Consider the following 22,392-nt stretch of genomic DNA (forward strand, 5'->3'; position numbering starts at 1 on the left):
ATACCAAATGAAATAGATGTTAACACATAAAAAAATTTACTAGGGTCATATATCACTACATAATAATGAAAGATTTGATTCAACAGGAAAATATAACATACACCTAGAAAAACATACTCAAATTATATAAATCAAAAACTGATAGAACTATAAAAAGAAATTGATAAATATACTATCATAGATGCAGATTGTGTTACATCATCAATTAAAGATACGTCAAGCAGATTCAAACATACATGAGTGTATGAAAGATACAAATTATCCAATTACTAAAATTAATTTTGGAATTATTGAAAGAAAATGACATTGGTGCAGAGACTGCCAAATAAACAAAGAAAGTAAAAGAGAGAGCTCAAAAACAGGTCAATGCATACCTCGAAACTTTGTATATGATTAAGATGGTTATGATAATCACAGGGAAAGGGAGGACTATTCAGTAAATTCAATCCCTCTCTATATACACACAAAACTTAAAATGAATTAAAGATGAAAAATTTGAAAACTTTACATATTATTTTATTTAGAATCAATTAGCCAAGATATAGTACATACTTAGTTTCAGATGTAGAGCTCAGTAACTCATCAGTTGCACATCCAGTGCAATTATTATTATTATTATTAATATCCAGTGCTCATACCATCATGTGCCCTCCTAAATGTCCATCACCCATTTATCCCATCCCTAGACCCACCCTCCTCCAGCAGCCCTCAGTTTGTCTCCTATAATTAAGAGTCTCTCATGGTTTGTCTCCCTCTCTGATTTCTTCCCATTCAGTTTTCCCTCCCTTCCCCTATGATCCTCTGTGCCATTTCTTATATTCCACATATGAGTGAAACCGTATGATAACTATCTTTCTCTCACTGACTTATTTCACTCAGCATAATACCCTCCAGCTCCATCCACATCAATGTAAATGGCTAAGTATTCATCCTTTTTGATGGCTGGGTAATATTCGTGTGTGTGTGTGTGTGTGTGTGTGTGTGTGTGTGTGAGTATCAAGTCTTCTTTATCCATTCATCTGTTGATGGACATCTGGGCTCTTTCTACAGTTTGGCTATTGTGGACATTGCTGCTATAAACATTGTGGTGCAAGTACCCCTTTGGATCACTACATTTGTATCTTTGAGGTAAATACCCAGTAGGGCAATTGCTGGGTCATAGGTTAGCTCTATTTTTCACTTCTCAAGAAACCTCCATATTGTTTTTCCAAAGTGTCCGTACCAGCTTGCATTCCCACCAAATGTTTCCCTTTCTCCACATCCTCACCAACAAGGATCTCCACATCCTTGCTGTTTCCTGACTTATTAATTTTAGCCATTCTGACTTGTATGAGGTGGTATCTCTTTGTAGTTTTGAATTGTATTTCCCTGATGTTGAGCATTTTTTCATGTATCTATTGGTCATTTGGATGTCTTCTCTGAAGAAATATCTGTTCGTGCCTTCTGTCCATTTCTTGTCTGGATAATTTGTTCTTTAGGTGTTGAGTTTGGTAAGTTCCTTATGGATCTTGGATACTAGCCCTTTATCAGGTATGTCACTTGCAAATATCTGCTCCCATTCTATAGATTATCTTTTAGTTTTGTTGACTGTTTTTCTCTGCTGTGCAAAAGCTTTTTATCCTGATGGAAGTCCCAATAGTTCATTTTTGCTTTTCCTTCCCTTGCCTTTAGAGATGTATCTAGCAGGAAGCTGCTGCAGCTGAGGTCCAAGAATCTGCTGCCTGTGTTCTCCTCAGGGAGTTTGAGGATTCCTGTCTCATATTGAGGTCTTTCATCCATTTTAAGTCTATTTTTGTGTGGTGTAAGGAAATGGTCTAGTTTCATTCTTCTGCATGTGGCTGTCCAATTTTCCCAACACCATTTGTTCAAGAGACTGTCTTTTTCCCATTGGATATTCTTTTCTGCTTTGTTGAAGATTACTTGACCACAGAGTTGAGGGTCCATTTCTGGGCTCTCTGTTCTGTTCCATTGATCTATGTGTCTGTTTTGTGCCAGTACCATACTGTCTTGATGATGGAAGCTTTGTAATTGAGCTTGAAGTCTAAATTGCGATGCCTCCAGCTTTGGTTTTCTTTTTCAACATTCCTCTGGCTATTCAGGGTCTTTTCTTGTTCCATACAAATTTTAGGATTATTTGCTCCAACTCTGTGAAAAATGTCAGCAGTATTTTGTAGGGGTTGCACTGAATGTATAGATTGTTCTGAGCAGCACAGACATTTAACTATTTATTCTTCTAATCCATGAATATAGAATGTTTTTCCGTTTCTTTGTGTCTTCCTCAATTTCTTTCATAACCATTCTATTAGTTTTTAGACTACAGATCCTTCATCTCTTTGTATTAGGTTTGTTCCAAGGTACCTTATGGAAACAAATGGAAATGAAAACATAATTGTTCAAAACCTTCGGGATATAGCAATGGCCGTCCTAAGAGGTAAGTACACAGCAATACAGCCTTTCTTAAGAAACAAGAAAGATCTCAAATACACAACCTAACCCAACACCTAAAAGAGCTGGAGAAAGAAAAGCAAATAAAGCCTAAACCCACAGCAGAAGCCAAATAATAAATATCAGAGCAGAAATCAATGAGATAGAAACCAAAAAATAGTAGAACAACCTAATCAAACAGATTAGGAGCTGGTTCTTTGAAAGATTTAATACAATTGACAAATCCCTAACTAGACAAAAAGAAGAGAAAGGGCCCAAATTAATAAAATCATGAATAAAGAGGAGAGATCATGACCAACACAAAGGAAATACAAACAATTCTAAGAACATATTATGATCAACTATATGCCAACAAATTAGGCAATCTTGAAGAAATGGATGCATTCCTATAAATTATCAAAACTGAAACAGTAAGAAATAGAAAACCTGAAAGTACCCATAACCAGCAAGGAAATGGAAGCAGTAATCAAAAATCTCTCAATAACAAGAGTCCAGGGATGGATGGCTTCCCAGGGGGAATTCTACCATTTAAAGAAGAACTAATACTTATTCTTCTGAAGCTGTTTCAAAAAATAGAAATGGAAGGAAAACTTCCAAACTCATTTCATGGGGCCAGCATTACCTTGATCCCAAAATCAGCCAAAGACTCCACTAAAAAAGGAGAATTATAGACCAATATCCCTGGTGAACATGGATGCAAAAATTCTCACCAAAATACTAGCTAATAGAACCCAACAGTGCATTAAAAGATTATTCCCCCAACCAAGTGGGATTTATTCCTGGGCTGCAAGGGTTGTTCAACATCCACAAATCAATCAACATGATACATCACATTAACAAAAGAAAGGACAAGAACCATATGACCATCTCAACTGATGTAGAAAAAGCATTTGACAAAACACAGCAAACTTTTTTTGTTAAAACTTCCCATAGTGTAAGGATAGAAGGAACATACCTCAATATCATAAAAGCCATATACAAAAATCCCACAGCAAATATCATTCCCAGTGGGGAAAGACTGAGAACTTTTCCCCTAAGGTCAGGAACATGGCAGGGCTGCCCACTCTCACCACTGTTGTTCAACATAGTACTAGAAGTCCTAGCTACAGCAATCAGACAACAAAAGAAAAAAAAAAGACATTCAAACTGGCAATGAAGTCAAACTCTCACACTTCGTGGATGACATGATACTTTATGCGGAAAACCCAAAAGACTCTAACCCAGAATTGCTAGAACTCATATAGTAATTCAGCAATGTGGCAGGATATAAAATCAATGCACAGAAATCTGTTGCATTTCTTTTTTTAAAAATATTTGTATTTATTTATTTGAAAGAGAGAAAGCGAGTGTGCCTAAGAGGGGGAAAGTCAGAGGGAGAAGCAGACTCCCTGCGGAGCAGGGAGCCTGATGCCGGATTCGATCCTGGGACTCCAGGATCATGACCTGAGCCAAAGGCAGTTGCTTAACCAACTGAGCTACCCAGGCGCCCCTCAGTTGCATTTCTATACACTAACAATGAGACAGAAGAAAAAGAATATACAATTACACCAAAAACTTTAAAACTTTTAGAAAAAGTATAGGGAAAAGGTTTGACTTCCTTTTTAGTTGATGAAGGTCCCAGCCAAAGCCATGATTTTGTCACTAACCACCCGAATGTCTGCCTATTATCTATACTATTGTATGCCTATAAGAAGTCCGGAGAGTAGGGATGCCTGGATGGCTCAGTCGGTTAAGCATCTGCCTTCAGCTCAGGTCATGATCCCAGTGTCCTGAGACGGAGTCCCACATCCGGCTCCTTGTTCAGGGAAGAGCCTGCTTCTCCCTCTACCTGCCACGCCCCCTGCTTGTGCTCTCTCTCCCTCTGACAAATAAATAAATAAATAATCTTTAAAAAGGAAAAAAAAAAAAAAAAAACCTACCCAGCTGTCTTCCAAAGTGGCTTTGAGGAAATTCCCTTCTTTGTCTGACAAAACGACATGTCATTTTATTTTTATAACATTTTATTTATTTGAAGCAGGGAGAACGAGAGGGAGAAGCAGAATTCCCACCAAGCAGAGAGCCAAGCCTGACATGGGGCTTGATCCTAGAACCCTAAGATCAGAATCTGAGCTGAAGGCAGATGTTTAACAGATTGAGTGACCCACGCCCCCCAAGACATATCATTTAATATAAAAATTACCTCCTTGGGGAATTAATAAGTGTTAGCTTTTATTCATATGGTCTTCACAGAATTATCAAGGTCCTAAGTTGTTTAAACCAACTATAGTCTCAGTTCCTCCCTCCCTCCCTCCCTCCTTCCTTCCCTGACTCTCTCCCACCTCCCCTTTAAGGGGTGTGTGTGTGTGTGTGTATGTGTGTGTAATGGAGAGAGAGAGAGAGAGAGAGACAGAGAGAGAGAGAGAGAGAGAAAAATATATTTTCCTGCATCCAAGCCTCCTTTAGTGATCTGTAGTGTTTTCCTATCTGTTTATGGTCTCTTTTATTTCCTTTTTTAAAATCCCTTTCCTCTTTCTCCTACTCCCTTGAGAAAATTTGGAGATCAAATAATCTTTTAGAAATTGTTCTGTTATGTTCATCTCTGAGAACATCTAATCCAGATAAACATATCTAATATAAAATGGAATAAATCAGATTATAAGGTCTCTTAAAACCTAATGGGGCAACTTCTTTTCCTATTAACTTGGGAGGGAGGATGATATATTAAACAGTCATATAAATTTGAAAAGGAAACTCAAGAGTTTCCTAAAGAAAAAAGTTTAACTCTAATATTTTGGTTATTTTGGCTCTTCTGAGGAAGAATTTTCTGTTTCCCCTGTAGCTCTAATAAATAATGCACTTGATCTTAGCCAAAAGACCGAGAAGCGATTAATAAATAATAAAATGTTTATCTGTAAATTAAGTTAATGGCCTTGGTTACTAGTTTATAAGATAAGAGATATTTGGGGGCACCTGGGTGGCTCAGTGGGGTAAGCCTCTGCCTTTGGTTTGGGTCATGATCCGAGGGTCCCGGGATTGAGCCCCGCATCCTGCTCTCTGCTCCCCAGGGAGCCTGCTTCCCTCCTCCCCTCTCTCTGCCTGCCTCTCAGCCTACTTGTGATCTCTGTCTGTCAAATGAATAAATAAATAAATCTTAAAAAAAAAAAAAGATGAGATATTCGGACTTTTAAATGTAATTTTTAAAAAGTATTTTAAATTGGTTTATAAATTCAAATATATTTGAATTGTACTAGAAAAAGTAACAGTCTTATCAAAATGCTTTGGACAAATTAGACTAATTAGATAATATTCATTTAAACTTAACTCTGTCTTCTCCCTGTTTTTACCACTTCATAAAATATAATGTAAGCACAATATTCTAGATGTACAGGTAGAGTTTTTTTTTTAATGATTAAAATTTTTTAAATTTCCTAATTTGGTTTTGTGAGTATAAGTTATTACAAACTGAGATCGCAAAAAAGTTTAATTAAATAAGGTTGTAGTAATAGCCATCTTTTAGAAGTATTATGCTAGTAAAATTTTTTAATAATACAAATCATAAGAACTTAATGTGTAAACTTAAAACTAATTTTCATACCCTTAGTTAGCTTTAAGATCTTGAATTGATATTAATTTTTAAATTGATAAATAACATTTGAATACCTGGACAATATAATTTTCTTTTTCTTTTTTTTTTTTAAGAGAAGGGGGAGTGGGGAAGGGGAGAGAGAGATATATAATTTCACACCTATCAGAATAGCTAAAATCAAAAGCATAAGAAATAACAAGTGTTGGTGAGGATGTGGAGATAAAGCAACCATTGGTAGAAATGCATGCTGGTGCAGCCACTATGGAAAAAAGTATGGAGGTTCTTCAAAAATTAAAAATAGAAATACCATATGATCCATTAACTTTACCACTGAGTATTTACCCAAAGAAAATGAAAACATTAATTTGAAAAGATATATGCATCCTTATGGTTATTGCAGATTATTTATAATATCCAAGATATGGAAGCAACCCAAGTGTCCATCCCCACATAATGGATAAAGATGTGAGATTGACAGATATGTGGATAGATAGATAGATAGATAGATAGATAATGGAATATCACTCCACCTTAAAAAAGAATGCAATCTTGCCATTTGCAAAAACATGGGTGGGACTAAAGGGTATAATGCTAAGTAAAATAAGTGAGAGAAAGACAAATGCCATATTCCACTAATATATAGAACTGAAGAAACAAGTGAACAAAGAAGAAAAGAGACACACCAAAAAAAGACTTAAAGGACAAACTAGTGGTTGCCAGAGGAGAGGTAGGTGGGTGGGTGGATGGGTGAAACAGGTGAATGGGATTAAGAGTATTCTTATGGTGATAAGCCCTGAGTAATGTATAGAATTGTTGAATCATTATGCTGTATACCTGAAACTAACATAACACTATATGTTAATTATACTTGAATTTAAAAAAATCATTTAAAAAATAATTTTTGCTCTAAGTTACATCTTTTAAAATGTTTTATATAGCATATATAGCTTCATATTTGTAATCTATAACCTTTTATGATATATATATGTAACATATATAACTTTATATATTGGACATATATGTAACATATAACATATACATATTTCATGAAATATATATAACATTATATGTTTTATATAAAGTTATATATGTAACATATAAAGTTACATATATTATATATAACATATATAAAAGTTATATATTATATATGATATATTATATATATTATAATACATATATATTATATATAACATATATAAAAGTTATATATGTAACATATAAAGTTATATATGTTACATATATATCATATAAGGTTATAGATATTTTATAAGGTTATATCTATTATATAAGGTTATATATATTTCATATATAACATTATATATGTTATATATTTATATATTTTATGTATAAAAATACACATTCTTCATTTGTTACTTCCTATAGATTTAGTGCTATTTGCCTTTATCCTAAAGAACTTGCTGCAGCCTTTTTTATAGCACTGGTCTGCTAACAATAAATTCACCTAATTTTTGTTTGTATGAAAATGTCCTTATTTTGCCTTTATTTTTAAAGAATAGTTTCATTAGATATGAAATTCTTAGGTGATAGTTTTTCTTTCAGTACTTTGAATATGCTGTTCTAATATCTTCTGGCCTCCACTGTTTCTGATAAATCGGCCCTTTGTCATATAATTATTCCTTTTTATATAATGTATTATTTTCTCTAGCTGCCATGAAAAATTTATATTTGCAGTGTAAGTATGATGTGCCTAAAAGTAGTTTTCTTTGTATTTATCCTGGTTATGGCTTGTTAAGCTTTCTGTATCTGTAAATAAATACTTTCCATCAAATCTGGGAAGTTTTCAACCATTGTTTCATAAATATTTTTTCTCTCCCCTTTCCTTCTGGAGCTCCAATGACCATATTACAACACTTCATATTATCTCACAGGTCTCTGAAGTTCTGTTGACTTTTCTTCAATATTTTTTTTTCTCAATTTGGATTGAGTAATTTCTACTTAACCACTTAAAGTTCACAGAGTCTTTTGTTTTGGGTTTTGGTTTTTTGTGTTTAGTTGGTTGGTTGGTTGGTTGTAGGGTTTTCTTGTTTTTGTTTGTTTTGTCATCTCCAATTTTCCGTTGGGCCCATCCGGTGAATTTTTCATTTCAGTGGCTATACTTTCAGTTCCTGAATTTTCATATATATTTCATTTCTTAGATGAGAGCTCTCCATTTTCATTCACTAAAACTATTTTTTTAACTTTTTAAACATATTTTTCTAGATTCTTTGAACATATTTATAATAGCTGATATATGAACATACTTATAATATGTGCTAAATCCAGCATTTGATTTCTCTTAGAGAAAATTGCTGTTTATTGTTTTCCTCGGTATGGGTCACACTTTTCCTATTTCTTTGCATTTCCATAGTTTGGTTGAAAACTAGACACTGGGAGCTCCTGGGTAACTCAATCATTAAGCATCTGCCTTCAGCTCTGGGATCCAGCCCCACATCGGGCTCCCTGTTCTCTGGGAAGCCTGCTTCTCCCTCTCCCACTTCCCCTGCTTGTGTTTCCTCTCTCATCTGTCAAATAAATAAATAAAATTTAAAAAAAAAAAAAGAAAACTAGACACTGTAAATGATACATTATAACATCTCTAGTTTAGAAATTGTTGGGTATTTTTTCATTACTCAGTTAACATTCCTGTACTCAAACCACAAACTTTGTACCCCCTAGTGTATGACACAATTGATATGTCTCTGCTCAGTATTTATGGCTTCCTGCTAATGCTTTTTTAATCTGGCTCCCTTGGGACCCCATCTGAAGCTGGGCATTTTGGAATATCAGAGATAGATCAGCAAGGTCTTTCCCCTCAAACTCAGAGTTTATTAAGAAAAGTAGACAACATCATTATGATGTGACTAATGCTATAATAAAAGTATGCACAAGGCATACAAGTAGTGCAAAGCAGAAAGCAATTAACTTTGGGAGGAACCAGTAATCTAGGAAGACTTCATAGAAGAGGTGACTTCTAGGTCGGGTTTTGAAAGATAGTAATTTACAGGTGGAGGTAGAAAGAAGATATTTCAGATAGAGAGATATGTCAGGGTAGATGAGTACGAAACACCACAACATGTTCTAAGAATGAGAGACCATTTGTTGTAGCCCGAGCATAAGATATTAAGGAATATAAAGCTGGGAATATAAGCAGGGTATAAATCATAAACAGCCTTGTACACCAAGTTAAAGGGTAAATACTGATTCTAGAGATGATAATGAGTCATTGAACAGCTTTAAGTTACATTAAGTATGGATTAAGATAGTCCAGAAAGACAATGATGCCAAGGTTGAGGGTAGCAGAAGTAGAGTGGAAGTAATTGAATAATTGAACAGCACCGAAAGGTAAAACAGGTGGCAAAATAGACAGAGCTTGGGCTATAGGAGAGGTAGAAGTCAAGGATGACAGTAGAGACCATCGCTTAGATAACCAGGTAGAGGACAGTGTCATTTATTCAAGATAAGAAATACAAGAGGGGGGCGCCTGGGTGGCTCAGTGGGTTACGCCTCTGCCTTCAGCTCAGGTCATGATCTCAGGGTCCTGGGATCGAGCCCCACATCGGGCTCTCTGCTCAGCCGGAAGCCTGCTTCCACCTCTCTCCCTTTGCCTGCCTCTCTGCCTACTTGTGATCTCTCTCTCTCTCTCTCTCTCTCTCTCTGTCAAATAAATAAAATTAAAAAAAAAAAAAAGAAATACAAGAGAAACAAAGGTTTGAGTGGGAAGGAGGACAGTTAATGGGTTCAGCTTTTGATATGCTGAGGTCAAGATGAGGGGACAATCAGAAGTCTGGAGGGCAGTTGAATATACAAATAGCTACCAGCATGCTCTGGAATCTCAGTGTGTGAATAAGAACACCTGGAATGTTCAGATTGAGAAAAAAGGTGGTCTGAGAACAACACCTAGAGTACACTGACATTTAAGGCATGGGCCCAAAAGGTGACTGACTGGAGAGGAAAGAGGACTTGGTGGTAACAGATAAGATAGAGGTAATCATAGTACTACAGGGAGTAGTGATCTCCCACTATAAACACCAATCTACTGCAATCTTGAAAAGGGCTGGGTTCACCTACATCTTTTTCCATACCTATTATTGGCCCCTTTGACTCGTTCTTAATTCAGACTGTATGTCAGACCTCTGACCTTACTAATTAATTAGAAAATTCCTAATAGGTACATCATCCACAGAAGTGTTATACAGTCGTGCTAGAAACTTCTGTCCAGTTGTAAATCAACTGCATTTCTTTAAGCTTAGTGCAACTGTCCCCTGGCAACTTCACCCCATCCATCAAATGTCGCCCATGAGGCACTGGTGACTAAGATTCACAGAGTCTCAGGGTCAGTCTCATTAGCCAGAGGCTCCTTTAGTATAATTCTCTATGGACCTCTCTTAATAGACTTCACCAGAGGACTACCGCTCTGAGCCCAAGAAAAGGAAATAGTATATCATGGAGAGAATTAACCAATAGAATTCCCTGCATTTCTCAGGAACTGGAAAATGGAGGGTTGTCCCTTGCAGTTCTCAGGAGCCAGAAAATCGAGGGTTGTCCCCTGCATAAGAAACGCATTGATGTACATATATACACAAAAACAGCACAGGAAGCACATTTAAATAGGGAAGGTAAAAAGCAAACTGAGTGAGAATTTAAAAATTGAAAGAATTTTAAAAATTCTTTTTAAGGATTTAGAATTCATTTATACCAGTAACGACAAATTACATAAATTTCCAAACTGAAAAGAAATGTGTTTCCTAAAAGAAAAAAAAAATGAATTACTAAATAACAATGAAAAGATAAATGCTGAGCCATATTACCTTTCTTAAATTTTAGAAGATACACTCATAAGTTATAACAAAGGAGGAGGATTTAGGTATATATATGAATAATCCTGAACTGGAGATAATAAATTTTGAAGTAGGAACAGCAGAGGTATTAAGGAGAAGATGGAAGAAAGGCTGGAGATGGTGCAGGGAAAGAATCAGGAACCAGATGTAGAGCTCTGTTTGTTTTTTTTGTTTTTTTGTTTTTTTAATTTTTTATTTTTTATAAACATATGTTTTTATACCCATCTAGCATCAACTATATTCAAATAAAAAACAACAGAGAGCTCTGTTTGTTTTTTATTTGAATATAGTTGATGCTAGATGGGAGTTCTAAAGAAGCTTGTACTTTTTAAGAAAAAATGAGGCTATCTAAGGACAGAGAAAATTATCCCCCAAGATTTATTGAGGTATAATTGCCAAATTATATGTATAATTAAAATGTACAATGTGATGATTTGATATACATATTTACCAAAATCAGGTTTATTAACACATTTATCACCTCACATGGTTACCTTTTGGGGAGTTGGGTGAAGAGTCCTTAAGATCCATTCTCAGCAAATTTTGAGTATACAATACAATATTGTAAACTAAGTCATCATGCTATTCATCAAATTCTCAGAACCTATTCATCTGATAACTCAAAGGTTGTACTCATTAACCAATAGCTCCTCCTTTCTCCAATCCCTCAGCCCTTGGCAACCACCATTCTACTCTCTGAGTTTAACTTTTTTTTTCTTTAGATTCTACATATAAGTGATACCATGCAGTATTTGCCTTTCTCAGCCTTACTTCACTCAGCAATAATGCCCTCCAGTATCAACCATGTTGTTGCAAATGGCAGGATTTTCTTTTATTTTATGGCTGAATAGTACTCCACAGTAGTATAGCATGGTGACTACAGGTAGTAATACTGTATTGTATATTTTAAAATGACTAACAGCGTATATTTTGAAAGTCCTCATCACTACAGTTAATAGAGGGCAGGTGTGTGGGAGGATAGGTGAAATAAAGGATAAAGATTGAGGTGATAAAGATTTAGGTGGGCACTTGTGATGAGTATTGGATGATATACAGAACTGCTGAATCACTGTATTGCACACCTGAAACTATTATAACATTGTATGTTAACCATACTAGAATTAAAATAAAAAATTAATTTCAAAGTTCTCATCAAAAGAAAATAAAATTGTAACTGCGGTGATGGATGTTATCTAGATTTATTACGGTGATCATTTCACAATATATACAAATATCAAATCATTATGTTATACACCTTAAATAATACATGAGATATATATAGATCAATAAAAATATTCCATGGAATGTGTGGATATTTAGGGAAGTAGATAGATAGGGAGGGAAAGAGAGATCTAGATAGATATCACCTTTTCTTTATCCATTCATCCACTGACAGACACTTAAGCTGTTTCCATATATTGACTATTGTGAATAATGCCACAATAAGAATGCAGATATCTCTTCAAAGTCCTGAATTTGGTTACTTCAGATATATGCCAATAAGTGTTACTTTTAATTTTCTGAGGGGCTCCATACTGTTCTCCATAATGACCATACCAATTTAAATTCCCACGAACAGTGTACAAGGGTACCTTTTTCTCCATATCCTCACCAACATTTGTTATCCAATATTTTTGCAAAAAGCCACACTAACAGGTGTGACATGATATCTCATTGTGGTTTTGATTTTCAGTTCCCTGATTATTAGGGATGTTGAGCACCTTCTCATGTACCTGTTTTCCACTTGTAGGTCTTCTTTGAGAAAATGTCTATTCAGATCTTCTGCCTACTTTTAAATCAGGTTATTTCCTTTTTTTGTTAATGAGTTATACAAGTTTTTTTAATATATTTTGGATATTAATCCCTTATAGAATATATGGCCTTTAAATTTTTCCTCCTATTCTGTAGCTTTTCTTTTCATTGTGTTAATTTTTTTTCTTTGCTGTGCAGAAGTGTTTTAAATTCATGTAGTCCCATTTGTATGTTTTTGTTTGTATTGCCTTTACTTTTTTTTTTTTTTTTTTTTTTTTACTGGTCCATTAGTAGCTTTTTTTTTTTAATTAATTTTTTATTTTTTATAAACATATATTTTTATCCCCAGGGGTACAGGTCTGTGAATCACCAGGTTTACACACTTCACAGCACTCACCAAAGCACATAACCTCCCCAATGTCCATAATCCCACCCCCTTCTCCCAAACCCCCTCCCCCCAGCAACCCTCAATTTGTTTTGTGAGATTAAGAGTCACTTATGGTTTGTCTCCCTCCCAATCCCATCTTGTTTCATTTATTCTTCTCCTACCCACTTAAGCCCCCATGTTGCATCACCACTTCCTCATATCAGGGAGATCATATGATAGTTGTCTTTCTCTGCTTGACTTATTTCGCTGCTCCCATGGTTTATTATAAATGTTTTGACATATTAAAATCTCTTCCTTCATTAGCTATACACACAGAGACATGTATGCAGAAACACATTCTAAACTCTTTTAATAACTTACTTGAAAATCACTTTATTCACAAAGAGCTTTCCCACTATGATATTATTTTATCCCCACAAGAACCTACAATCAGAAAAGATTATGTATGTTTAGGGTGAGGTGGCCTACAGAAAAGATAACATTACCCCATTTCATAACTGAGAACATTAAGCCCCAGAAAGATAATGTTACCTGTCTATAGTCACAGAGCTAGAAATTGCAAGAGTCAAGGTTTAACCAAAGGTTTTCTAGTTCCAATCCCAAATCTCAGATTTATAACAAGTTATAAATCTGAAGTCATACCAGGCATCTCTTCTGACCATAATGCTATGAAACTAGAAGTCAACCACAAGAAAACATCTGGAAAGAGCACAAATACATGGAGGTGAAGTAACATGCAACTAAACAGTGAATGGGTCAACCAAGAAATCAAAGAGGAAATCAAAAAGTATATAGAAACAAATGAAAACACAACAGTCTCAAATGTCTGGGATACAGCAAAAGTGGTTCTAAGAGGGATTTTATAGCAATACAGGCGTACTTCAAGAAGCAAGAAAAGTCTCAAATAGGGAAGACGTGGTGGCTCAGTTGGTTGACTGTCCAACTCTTGGTTTCAGCTCAGGTCATGATCCGCTCAGCATAAAGTCCACTTGTCCTTCACCCTCTGCTCCTCCCCCTGCTCATGCTCTCTCTCACTCTCTCAAATAAATAAATCTCAAATAAAAACCTAATCTCAAATAAACAACCTAATGTTACCCCTAGTGGAGCTGGAAAAAGAAGAACAAACAAGACCCAAAACTGGCAGAAGGAAGGAAATAATAAAGATTAGAGCAGAAAAAAAATGATACAGAAAACAAAACAAACAAATAAAAACAATAGAACAGATCAATGAAACCAGGAGCAGCTGGTTCTTTGAAAAGATCAGCAAAACTGGTAAAACTCTAGCAAGACTCATAAAAAAAAAAAGACTCAAATAAACAAAATCACCAATGAAAAAGGAAGGAGAGATAACCAACACCAGAGAAATACAAACAACCATAAAAAAAAATTGTGAGAAACTATGTGCCAACAAATTAGACAGCCCAGAAGAAATGAATAAATTCCTAGAATCATATAACCTACCAAAATTGAAGCAGTAAAAAATATAAAATTTGAACAGACCAATTACCAGCAAGAAAATTGAATCAGTAATCAAAAACTCCCATTACACAGAACTCCAGGACCAGGGAGTTTGACAAGCAAATTCTACCGAACATTTAAAGAAAAGCTTATACCTAATCTTCTCAGATTATTCCAAAAACACAAGAAGGAAAACTTCCAAATTCTTCCTATGAGGCCAGTATCACCCTGATACCAAAACCAAATAAAGACACCACAAAGAAAAGAGAACTACATACAGGACAATAGCCCTGATAAACGTAGATGAAAAATCCTCAACAAAATATTAGCAAACCGAATCCAACAATATATAACAATCATTCACCAGGATGCCTGGGTGGCTCAGTTGGTTAAGTGTCTGCCTTGGATTTGGGTTGGGCCATGATCCCAAGGTCTTGGAATCAAGTCCTGTGTCAGGCTTCCTGCTCAATGGGGAGTCTACTTCTCCCTCTCCCTCTGCCCCTCCTTCTGCTTGTGAACTCTCTCTCTTTCTTTCCCTCTCTCTCTCAAATAAAATAAATAAAATCTTTTAAAAAAAATCATTCAATACCATTGAGTGTAATTTATTCCCAGGATGCAAGCCTGGCTTAATATTCACAAATCAATCAAATGTGATAAATCACATCAATAAGAGAAAGGATAAAAACCATATGACCATTTCAATAGAAACAAAGAAAAAAAACAACATCTACTCACAATAAAAACTGTCACAAAGTAGGTTTAGAGGGAACATACCTCAACATAACAAAGGCCATATATGAAAAATCCACAGCAAACATCATACTCAATGGGGAAAAACTGTCAGATCAGGAACAAGACAAGGATGTCTACCCTAATCACTTTTATTCAACATAGTATTTGAAGTTCTAGCCATGATAATCAGAAAACAAGAAGAAAGAAAAGGAATTCAAATCAATAAGAAGTAAAACTTCCACTATTTGCATATGACATGATACTATATACAGAAAGCCCAAAAGACTCCACCAAAAACTACTAGAACTGATAAATTAATCCAGTAAAGTAACAGGATATAAAATCAATGTGCAGAAATCTGTTGCATTTGTATATACTAATAATAAAGTAGAAAGAGAAATTAATAAAATAATTCCATTTACAATTACATCAAAAATAATAAAATACCTAGAAATAAACTTAACCAAGGAGGTGAAAGACCTGTACTCTGAAAACTTTAAGACACTGATGAAAGAAATGGAAGATAACAAACAGAAATGGAAAGATAAAAAAAAAAAAAAAGAAATGGAAAGATATTCCATGCTCATGGATTGGAAGAACAAATATTGTTTAAGTGTCTATACTACACAGCAATATCTGCAATAGCCAAACTATGGAAAGAACCTAGCAGTCCATCAACAGATGAATGGATAAAGAAGATGTGGTATATATCTACAATGGAAAACTATGCAGCCACCAAAAGAAGTGAAATCTTGCCATTTGCGACAATGTGGATGGAACTAGAGAGTATTATGCTTAGCAAAATTAGTCAATCAGAGAAAGACAACTATCATATGATCTCCCTGATATGAGGAAGTGGAGAGGCAATGTGGGGAGTTTAGGGGATAGGAAAAGAATAAATGAAACAAGATGGGATTGGGAGGGAGACAAACCATAAGAGACTCTTAAATCTCACAAAACAAACTGAAGGTTGCTGAGGGAAGCAGGGTAGGGAGAGGTTGGTAGGGTTATGGACATTGGAGAAGGTCTGTGCTATGAAGTGTGTAAGCCTGGCAATTCACAGACCTGTACCCCTGGAGCTAATAATACACATATGTTAATAAAAAATTAAAAATTATTTTTTAAAGTGTCTATACTACAATTTACATATTAATGCAATTGCTATCAAAATACCGATAGCATTTTTTACAGAATGAGATCAAATAATCATAAAATTTGCATAGAACTACAAAAGACCGTGAATAGCCAAAGCTATCTTTTAAAAGAAAAGCAAAGCTGGAGGTATCACAATTCCAGACTTCAAGTTATATTGCAGAGCTCTAGTAATCAAAACAGTATGGTACAGGCAGAAAAAGACATATAAAACAATAGAATGGATTAAAAAACCTGGAAATAAAACCACAATTATATGGTCAATTAATCTTCAACAAAGCAGGAAAGAATATCAAATGGGAAAAAGTCTGTTCAAAAATGATGTTGGGAAAACTAAATTTAGACAAAAAACTAAATTTTTGGACAGCAACATACAAAAGAATGAAACTGAACCACTTTCTTGCAACATACAGAAAATAAATTCAAAATGGATTAAATATCCAAATGTGAGACCTGAAACCATAAAAATCCTAGAAGAGAAAACTGGCAGCCAAGTCTCTGATAAGGTGGGGAGATGGAGCCCCATATCAGGTTTCATACTGGGTGTGGGCATGGAGCCTGGTTGTGATTCTCTCTCTCCCTCTGCCCCTCCCTGCTCGTGCTTGCCCTCTTTCTCTTAAAAAAAAAAAAAAATAGAACTATTCTATGATCCAGCAATTGCTCTACTAGGTATTTACCTAAAAAATACAAAAACACTAATTCAGTCATATTGATATGAATACATTAATAGTAGGAGATCTTAACACGCCTCTCTCAGAAATAGACAGATCATCGAAGTAGAAAATCAATAAAGAAACAAGAGCATTGAATGACACATTGGACCAGATGGACCTCATAGATATATACAGAACATTCCACCCTAAAACAACAGAATACTCATTCTTCTCAAGTGTACATGGAACCTTCTCAAGAATAGACCACATACTGGGTCACAAATCAGGACTCAACCGAAACCAAAAGACTGAGATTATTCCCTGCATATTCTCAGATCACAATGCTTTGAAACTGGAGCTCAATCACAAGGAAAAGTTCCGAAGGAACTCAAACACCTGGAAGCTAAAGACCATCTTACTTAAGAATGCTTGGATCAACCAGGAGATCAAAGAAGAACTGAAACAATTCGTGGAAACCAATGAGAATGAAGACACTTCAGTCCAAAACCTATGGGATACAGCAAAGGCAGTCCTAAGGGGGAAATACATAGCCATCCAAGCCTCCCTCAAAACAAGTGAAAAATCCAGAACACACCAGCTGTCTCTACACCTTAAAGAACTGGAGAATCAACAACAAATCTAAGCAACTCCACACATAAGAAGGGAAATCATCAAGATTAGAGCTGAGATCAATGAAGTAGAAACCAGAGATACAGTAGAACATATCAATGAAAGTAGAAGCTGGTTTTTTGAAAGAATCAGTAAGATCAATAAACCATTGGCCACACTAATCCAAAAGAAAAGAGAGAAATCCCAAATTCATAAAATTATGAATGAAAAGGGAGATATCACAACTAACACCAAGGAAGTAGAAACAATCATCAGAAGTTATTACCAACAGTTATATGCCAATAAGCTTAGCAACCTAGATGAAATGGATGCATTCCTGGAAAACTATAAACTCCCAAAATTGAACCAGGAAGAAATCGACAACCTGAATAGACCGATATCTGAATAGACCGAAGCAGTGATCAAAAACCTCCCAAAAAACAAGAGCCCAGGACCTGACAGATTCCCTGGGGAATTCTACCAAACTTTCAAAGAAGAAATAACACCTATACTTCTGAAGCTGTTTCAAAAAATTGAAGCAGAAGGAAAACTTCCAGACTCTTTCTATGAAGCCAGCACTACCCTGATCCCCAAACCAGGCAAAGACCCTACCAAAAAGGAGAATTTCAGAACAATATCACTGATGAATATGGATGCTAAGATTCTCAACAAGATCCTAGCAAACAGGATCCAACAGCACATTAAAAAGATTATCCATCATGACCAGGTGGGATTCATCCCTGGGCTACAAGGATAGTTCAACATTCGCAAATCAATCAATGTGATAGAACAAATTAATATGAGAAGAGAGAAGAACCACATGGGCCTCTCAATTGATGCAGAAAAAGCATTTGACAAAATCCAGCATCCGTTCCTGATTAAAACGCTTCAAAGTATAGGGATAGAGGGAACATTTCTGAACCTCATCAAATCTATCTATGAAAGACCCACAGCAAATATCATCCTCAATGGGAAAAAGCTTGCAGCCTTCTGGTTGAGATCAGGAACACAACAAGGATGCCCACTCTCACCACTCTTGTTCAACATAGTATTAGAAGTCCTAGCAACAGCAATCAGACAACAAAGAGAAATAAAAGGTATCCAAAGTGGCAATGAAGAAGTCAAACTCTCTCTCTTCGCAGATGACATGATTCTTTATATGGAAAACCCAAAAGACTCCACCCGCAAACTACTAGAACTCATACAGCAATTCGGCAATATGGCAGGATACAAAGTCAATGTGCAGAAATCAGTGGCTTTCTTATACACTAACAATGAAAATACAGAAAGGGAAATTAGAAAATTGATTCCATTTACTATAGCACCAAGAACCATAAGATACCTGGGAATAAACCTAACCAAAGACATAAAGGATCTGTACTCGAGGAACTATAGAACACTCATGAAAGAAATTGAAGAAGACACAAAAAGATGGAAGACCATTCCATGCTCTTGGATTGGAAGAATAAACATTGTTAAAATGTTTATACTGCCTAGAGCAATCTATACTTTTAATGCCATTCCAATCAAAATTCCACTGGTATTCTTCAAAGAGCTGGAACAAATAATCCAAAAATTTGTATGGAATCAGAAGAGACCCCGAATCGTTAAGGAAATGTTGAAAAACAAAAATAAAACTAAGGGCATCATGCTACCTGATTTCAAGCTTTACTACAAAGCTGTGATCACCAAAAACACTAATTCAAAAAGATATACATACCTCTATGCTTATAATAGCAATATTTACAATAACCAAATTATGGAAACAGCTCAAGTGTCTATTGATACATGAATGGATCAAAAAGATGTAGTATATGCATAATGGAATATTATTCAGCCATCAAAAAAATGAAATCTTGCCATTTGCAACAACATGAATAGAGCTAAAGGATAAGCAAAATGAGTTAGAGAAAGACAAATATCAAATGATTTCACTCACATATGGAATTTAAGAAACAAAACAAATAAGCAAAGGGGAAAAGAGAGAGAAATAAAAAAAAAAAAAACAGACTGTTAACAAGAGGGAAGAAATTGATGGTGACCAGAAGAGAGGGGTGGGTAAGTGGGTGGGTGCAACAGGTGATAAGGATTAAGGAGCGCAATTTTAATGATGAGCAGCAGATAATGTATGGAAGTGTTGAATCACTATATTGTAGACCTGAAACTAATATTACACTCTATGTTAACTGTATTGGAATGAAAATTTTTTTAAAGTGGCATTGAAAATTAGAAGGGAAATAGTTAATAGTGAACAAAAAACATTTTGGAATATAAAACTAAGATAATGTAACTCAGTGTAAAACAAATTCCAGATGCTCTAAAGAGTTCACAAAGAATAATAATGTACTGGAATTTTAAAAAATAAATCACAAATTCATACCATTCATTCATTCATTCACTTATTCACCAAAATTTATTAAGGACTATCATGAGTCACACTGTGCAAGTCCTAGAATACCAATATTAATAAGACATGTTTTTGCTTTCAAAGAGCTCACAGGATAGTGGATAAGACAGACAAGTAAACATGGCAGTTATGATCCCCAGTGACAGAGCTATACTAGCAAAGTGCAAGATGCTGTAAGAACACAGATGGGAAGCGTCAGGCTAAAGTCAGCAGAGGAAGCAGAATTAGAAGCAGCTTTCTGGAGGACATCTAAGCTGAGAGCAGAAGGAAGAGCAGATGTTGGCTGGGTGAAGAATATCCTGGAAAAGGGAATAGTACTGGCAGGGATTAGAGGCAACAGTGGGCAGGGAAAAATCACAGAACTTGTACTACAAAGTTAGGTTTTCTCATATACTCTGACCTAATTTCTTTCCTTCATTTCATTCGTCTCTCATTTCCTAGTGTGTTCAATTCACAGGGCAAGTTTCTTTTTTCCTGATTTGTCCCAAATGCAATTCCTCTGTCCCACTGCCTCCAAAGTGCCCAATTCATGATTCCTCTATTGCCTCTGCTGCCTTCACTCTTTATAACCCCTGAGTATTTTGTCTCCATATTCCTGAGCAGCCAGCTTTCCAAATCTCCTGCTATATGCCAGAGACTGAATGTTGATATGTTTCTTCTTCCCTATACCCTTGCTTTAGACACATAGTGCTTTTCTTACTTGAAACCTGATGCTAGTTATTTTTTCCCAGATGTTTTTAATGTGTAATAGTCTGTAAGAATTCTCAACTTGGCCAAATTATTCTATTTCATGCAGCCTCTACAAATCCTTTTTTATAACCTTATCTACTCATCCATCATTTTCTATTTTATGGGTATGGCTCTCCTTTGACACTTCTTTGTATACAATGTTCTTGAAAATGTTTTAGGTCTTCCGCCTTCATCCTTTCCTTTTCCTTTTCCCTGACACTTCCTTTTCAAAGACTAACACTCAGAACACTTTGTGTCTCTGCGTATGAATTATTTCAACAACAACAAAACCTCCATTCTGTACATACTGCCTTTTGGTTACTTGTTTGAGAATTCAAGGGGTTCACAACTCTTGAAATAAGTTTAAAATGACAAAATCTGGGTCAGAACAGAAAGGACAATAAAGTCACTTTTCCCCTCCACTTACAGCTCTCTTCAGAATGAATTAAAAATTCTGTGCTGAATCTTAAGAGTCAAAGAAGCTAGGAAGATGGCAAGAAGCACTCTTTTGAACACTGCAGAAGCTATGTTAACAGGAAAAAACTGAAATGTAGTTGGTTCATTTGGTCATTTTTAAGATAACAGCAGTATTAATTTCTAGAGACCTAATCTATAGCTTTATTTGTCTATCCATTCAACAGATATTTATTGATATCCTAGTATGAGTTATCAACTATTGAAGTACCTAGCCCATAAATTGGCATTCTATAACTATCCTATGAACTGTACTCAACTGCTTAAGCAAAGAGAATGCAAATACAATGAAGTCTCTTGAGCTTACAGTCTGGAGGATTAAGAAGAGGCTTAATATTTATTGGAGACTATATTAGGTACCAGAAAAATTAAACCTATCCTCCCATTTAATCCTTATAGTTTATAATTCAAAGATAAGAAAAGTGGAAAGCTAGTCACTTAGGAATGCATCAGGTGAAGTAGCAGTAAATCCAATCAACAAAGACCTAAATAAATAAGAATTTATTTTTCCTCAGATAACAAGAAGGTAGGTGAATTACCAGAGATTATATGATAAGCTAAAAATATCAGGATCTACATTTCTGTGTTTTCTTTAGTCTTTCTTTTCTTCTTGTTTCATGGTCAAAAATGCTTTGGGTGGGTACACATACCACATCCACATTAAAGACATGAATAATGGGAAAAGGAAAATAATGGTGCTAGGCATTTGTCTTTTTTTTAATAATATTTAAAAGGCAGATTTTTTAAAATTTAAATTTAAATTTTAAAAAGGCAGATTTAACATATTAAATGCTTCCCACACATTATCTCATCTAATTGTCTTCTCTTTGGAATACATCTTTTAGAAGTTCTTTTAGTGAGGATCCATAGTAGTAAAGTTTCTAAGCCTTTGTTGCCTCAAAAATGTACTTACATTATATGCACACTTGAATTACAGTTGGGCTGGGTATAAAAATAAGTTCAATATTACTTTCCATCAGGGTTTCAAAGATACTTCTCCACTGTTTTCTTGAATTCAGTGTTAAATAAAAACCTGGTATCATTCATACTATTATTCCATTGTAGTTAATATGCCTTTTGGAATTGCTACCTACTAAATTTTCTGCTTTTCCTTAATGTTTCTTTTTTAAAGATTTTATTTATTTATTTGACAGAGAGAAATCACAAGTAGGCAGAGAGGCAGGCAGGCA

Source organism: Mustela erminea, chromosome 1 (assembly GCF_009829155.1).
Source record: "Mustela erminea isolate mMusErm1 chromosome 1, mMusErm1.Pri, whole genome shotgun sequence".
NCBI lineage: Eukaryota > Metazoa > Chordata > Mammalia > Carnivora > Mustelidae > Mustela > Mustela erminea.